This window comes from Phragmites australis, chromosome 7 (genome assembly GCF_958298935.1).
Source record: "Phragmites australis chromosome 7, lpPhrAust1.1, whole genome shotgun sequence".
NCBI lineage: Eukaryota > Viridiplantae > Streptophyta > Magnoliopsida > Poales > Poaceae > Phragmites > Phragmites australis.
The window spans coordinates 20,526,396-20,531,939 of NC_084927.1; the positions used below are offsets into that span (position 1 = coordinate 20,526,396).

At 40.7% G+C, this 5,544-nt stretch overlaps 1 long non-coding RNA gene across 2 annotated transcripts; it reads left to right on the forward strand.

Moving 5' to 3' along the window:
- Positions 1-3,190: 3,190 nt before the first annotated feature.
- On the forward strand, positions 3,191-5,067 carry LOC133923475 (uncharacterized). 2 transcript variants are annotated; one of them, XR_009910631.1, is made up of 3 exons: positions 3,191-3,510; positions 3,911-4,450; positions 4,539-5,067. It is a non-coding gene; the product is annotated as an uncharacterized LOC133923475 (long non-coding RNA). The 2 variants fall into 2 exon arrangements; XR_009910630.1 differs by having other exon boundaries at positions 3,911-3,988; positions 4,539-5,047.
- The last annotated feature ends 477 nt before the right edge of the window (positions 5,068-5,544 follow it).

The window sequence follows — 5,544 nt, forward strand, 5'->3', positions numbered from 1 at the left end:
GTGGTGGGGCCGGGAGTTGCGAGGAAAATGGCGTCGCGTGACTTGTTCCGGCCAATGAGAGGGCCCGGGACGTGGTGGGAGCCAATGGGCGGGCGCCACGTAGGAGCCGTGACGCCTCGGCCTGGGTCTTGTAGGCCGCCACGTCGGTGGCGCTGTGTCAGATTGTGGGATCTGGTCATCCCGTCAAAAGGTTTGGCGTGAGAGTAAATTTTACAGAAAGAATCATAAAAAATTATCTATTTATTTACTTTTTATCTAATGGTTGGATCACAGAATAAATAATATAATAAAGTTTTACAAGAGTCTATTTAGATATGACCCTATAAATTTGCTTTTTTTAATAACAGGGAGAACTTGCGAGTGCTACTATTACCATTCATACAAGCAGTATAAATGGCAATAAAATAAATTCAACAACATTAAGATAATGTCTATCTATAAATTTTCAATTTTAAACTTGATCTTATACTGTGGAAAACAAGATATGCATCTTTGTGTTGATACGGAAATAAGAAAAGAAAACGATGAAAGCTATAATTCACTAAACTTCATTTAGTTTTTCCTGACATACATCGTATTTTTCTTTTAGGACATTTTACTAGTTACAATAGCACTTTGTACATAGAGAAAATTGGCATAGATGGTTCTCCCTTTGATGGATGCACTCTGGGCTCTCAAAACCATATTGTTTAGGCATGCTACAAGTTGATTAATTAAAATTCTTACTAGAATTTTTATTATAGAAGGAGATTTTCTAACGTAACTATACCGTAACGTGACTGTTAACACATGAATTAACTCTTAGTGAGTTTCGTGTGTCAGCGGCCGTCGTCCCCTTAGAGAAACCACATCAAGCTGATTAAGCGGTAGTCTGCCACTGTTGTCGCTGCCTAGTTCAACAAATTCCATCTGTTTCCCCTCTGCTCAAGAAAGCTGTTGCAAAGCTATTATCAAGCCTTCTTTGATTAGCTCCCATAAGTCCTTATAGAACATCCTAATGAAACCGCCCGGTGTCGGTGCTTTCTCTACAGGGGCGCTAAACACCACTGCTTTGATTTCTTCTTGCGTGAATGGCTCATCGAGATGCTGCAAGTCATGCCTTTGGATTCCCAAATGAAGGACATTGTACTTGCCGTTGAGCAGCCCAAATGCTTTCCAAAGTGGTCAAACATGACATTATCTTTGTCCTGATGGCCGGACACTGACCCATTAATTGTCCGTTTGCAAGAAATATATGTGATTCTTTCTTCTTCTAGCATTTGCTCTCAGTTGAAACAGTTTTCAATTTGCATCTCCCACCCGGATCCATGTCGTCATCCTCGATCGCTGCGTTATCCCGCAAAACCCAGGGTTCTCTTCTCATCCAATGATCTGATACGTCTCTCCTCTTGAGATAGATCACGTTGCTCTTGTGCAATATCTAATTGACAAATGATCTCTTTGGCAATTTCGGACAGAAGTTTAAGATGGCTCATTTTCTTCCGACTCCATAGTTTCAGTGCCTTTGCCACTCTTGACAGCTTGATAAGGAATTTGCGGATACAATCCCTGGTGTGTACCGGTTTATTCGATGCTTGAGCCACAACTTCTGTGTAGCCCCGCACCTTTCTCCATGATGCTTCAAATCTGAATCTTCTCACCCTGATGTTCAGTGGAGAACATGAAGAGAGGGGAGGGCAGTAATCAGAAGCCGATGTTGATATGACAGTTGGGGTGCTCTAGCTCCCAATCTGGGCAGCAGAAGACATGATCAATTCTGGTATGTGTTGGGTTCTCCTGTTCATTACTCCATGTGAATCTCAGAATCTCTGCCATGGAAGTGTATCTCCTTCAATTCAACATCATTCAAGAATGATCCGAATGCCCCCCATCAATCTCAGGTTCAGTCGGCTGTTACTCTTGTCCGCCGGCCGCTCTATATATCATGTGAAAGTCACCTAGCAGAACCCACTCATTGCCGACTTATCTTTCTGCAATTTCATTTCTTCTAGCATCTGCAGTTTCTCTTCATCTCGTTGTGGCCCATATGCCCCAGTGATGCTCTAGGAATGATCATCAGCCTTTCTTGTGATTTGCGATGATACACTATATTCTGCAGCTATCTCTTTCGAAATACTGAAATAATTCTCTGACCAAGCTAAGAGAATTCCCCCACTGATCCCTTGAGCAGGTAGGTAACAGAAAGTTGATTTGAGTTTTTCACTCAATGTGCCCACAATAATGGCCTCATCTATTTCAGACAATTTTGTCCCCTGGAGCCCAACTAGATAGATGATGACCAATCGTTAGTGTTGAAGTATAAGTGAATTACTCATCTTTTTCTATCAACTTAAACTTTTTTAATTATTTGGCACATGTAACTTAATATGGTATAGTGACAGAGGCCACGAGTTCGAGCCCTGACTGATGCAATTAAAAAAAATGATTGTTAGCTCCTAGTTTCATATCTGAGGCTTAAGGAAGACACCACGAGAGAGGGAGTGTTAAAGTATAAGTAAATTACTCATCTTTCCTCTATCAACTTGAGTTTTTTTGAATTGGTTGGTGCATGCAACTTAATAATAAGTTCTCTTACTACATTCATTCTTGTTAGGCACTGAAGCGATGGTGGTAACTCGTTGGCCATATTGTTGAGGAAGATTGCCAGTTCGCCACCGATCGGACCAATTAGTAGTTTGTCGTTAGGCAGCACGTCTTGCGGAGAGATGTATACTGCGCCTCAGTTTTGACCGAGCGAGCAGGATTGAGATCAATCAATAGATTGACTATATGCGCTTGCAATTGCATATAATAAAAGCTCTTTTCAGTCCTCTATATTCAAACATAACTTATAAATAGTTTTTTCTTTCAAAAACCTCTAACACTTATACATAAATGGAAGCCTTACATTAATAATGGCACAAATACTTCATTCAATATAGATTATCTTACAAAATGGACTATTACAAATACTAGAGGTGAGATATAGTGATATGAATGCTCTAGCTTTTCTTTGAAGCTTGTTTGCTCGATGACTAGGATCTAATATGTTTTTTTTGCTATCTGAAGTCTCTTTTTATAACCACGAGATAGTTAGGTAAGGGAGCTAGATTTTAAGACACATCTATCCTTATATTATGTAATGTTTGTAAAATAGCTACTTTTTAATTTTTTAATAAAGGTTTCGCCATAAAGTAGGAGATTCCCTACGGAGATCTTAAAAAAAAAATCAATGGATTTCCTTAAAAAGATCAATGGATCGACGCCCGGCATCACGATCTGCGGTGGATCGGATCGGCAAGCGGCATCACGGTTTTGCTCCGGCGGCCGGGGAAGGAGGGAGTCACGATAGCCTGGATAAGGAAGGGCACGGCGGCATGACGCGGCTGCGGCCCCCATGGAGCCTTGTAGCAGCCCGGGGGGAAGGGGCCGAGGATGCCCTTGGTGTCGTAGGTGGCGCAGGCCATAGGAGGCCTGCGGCAGCCCCGGCGGCGTGGTGCACGGAGGATCACGACAGCGGGTTACATCGATGTAAGGAGAACTCTGCCTTCGATCCGCAGCATTGATGCTACTGCTTCCATGTAGTCTTCGGCTTGCTTAGGTATTTGGTAGTTTAATCCTGTGATGAAAAAGGTCACAAATTTATGTGATGCCAGCCATTTTTTTTTTTTTGAGCTTATTTCACAGTTCTATGTGGAGGATAACCTGTATGCGATGTTCGAGTGGTTTAAATTCTTAACTGCCTCAGTCTGCAGCAGCACGATACATGCTTAGTTTCTGTTAATTAATGTTTGGAACATGTATATGAGTTTCCCATTTGGAAGACAAAAGCGCTTACTGGACTTCTAACTGGAGTACTTGTACTTGTGAACTGAACTAGTTAAGTTTGTACATTTGACTTTTCTGTTATTTATAATGATTTCATCTTCAGGACTGCAAAAGCTTGGTGTCCAGCAAGGTGGCAGTTTGATCGATCATGCTTTTAACCTCTTCCCTAGCACTTATATAGGTAAAGATTTCAACTCCTTGACTAGGAAGATACTGTCTTATATTTTACTGCAATATCCTCATGGATTGCACCAAGTTGTGGGACTACACAAGAACAAAATTATTTTTACCGAGTTCCAAGTTGCTCTGACCAATCATCATTGGCACCTGGTCTGGTTCATTATATATTTCAATTTTCTATAGTCAAGTTAACCAGATTTTGAAACAGGGACATCTGTATTCCTAGCCTGAATCTTGTGAATCATGGACTTTACCCATGGATTCATTCTGAAAATCTGAACCATGTGGTTATGAGGGGCAGTTAAAGAGGAAATTAAAGATACAATCTTCAGGGACTTCCATTCTGTAGTATGACTTCATGAAAATAAAAGGTCACATATTTGAGCAGTTGGGTAGCTTTCCTTATATATTTCAAGGAAATTTGATTCTGGGAAACCAAATGATCTTTTTTCAAGAAATGAAGGTTCAAATTTTACTTTGCTAGTTTCTATCACTCAAATGTAACCGTACAAAAGGGCCAACTTAGCAGAATGCGAGTTTTGTCTGTGCAGGTTAGCTTCAGGGTGTTTGTGTGCGATCTACACAGCCTTCACCTCTGCAGGGTCCTCCTTAGACAACTGAAAGTGGAAATTTCAGACAGCCTAGGTGATTTTGGACTATCGTACAGATGCAACTCTTAATGCAATATGTGTTGCTCTGCATGTTTACTGTACAGGCACAAGGGCATGTCGCCCCTGCTATGTTGTTGTTCTTTGCATCTCCCTTTGTTAATGCCAAAGAGTTTAGCGAGAAATGTATAGACATCGAACTACTATATGTAAGTGTGTTGTGACCGAACTACTCTTCTTGCACGAAGTTTTTCAATGCTCTGCGAATGATTGCTGAAAGAAAGTGCTTGTCCTGAAGTATGAAATTCTACATTTTTTTCTGTGCTGTGTGCATGGAAGGTGCTTTGTGCTTTCTACCAGGTTGTGAAGTGCTATATTGAATCTGTAAGCTAGAGAGATGGAAACAATGCCTGATTTCTGAATTTGAGCTACTGCCCAGTTCTTTTACCTTATCCAGTTAATTTACTAGCTGGTTCGCAGTGATCTTGTCTTCTAAACAACACTGCTGACATTTATTGTTGATTCAGATTGGCACTGTATCTGATCTGTTGTGTATGGTTGCAAAGTAAGGGTGTTGTTCTGATCCAGTATAGGTGGTTTTGAGCAACATTCCACTGATAATAATTAGTGTATGAGGTAGCTACCCAGTAACAATCTTTATGGGTTTTATGTTCTTATTTCTATTCACAGATTCGGCCCTAACAGAGACGCTGTCATGTTCAATGATCTTGAGATATGAAATTACATATTGATACCTTCTTTTAATTTCTATACATATTTAAGAACTAATTCTTTCGATTATTCGAACGCAATACTCCAAATAACACACATGTGCATTACAACCTGCAGAAATAGATACTATTCAAGAACAGGTCGATGGGTTCTTTATGGACCATGTTATCAACCTAGCCGGTGAGTTTCATGAACCGATCGTACCGTCGACGCATGA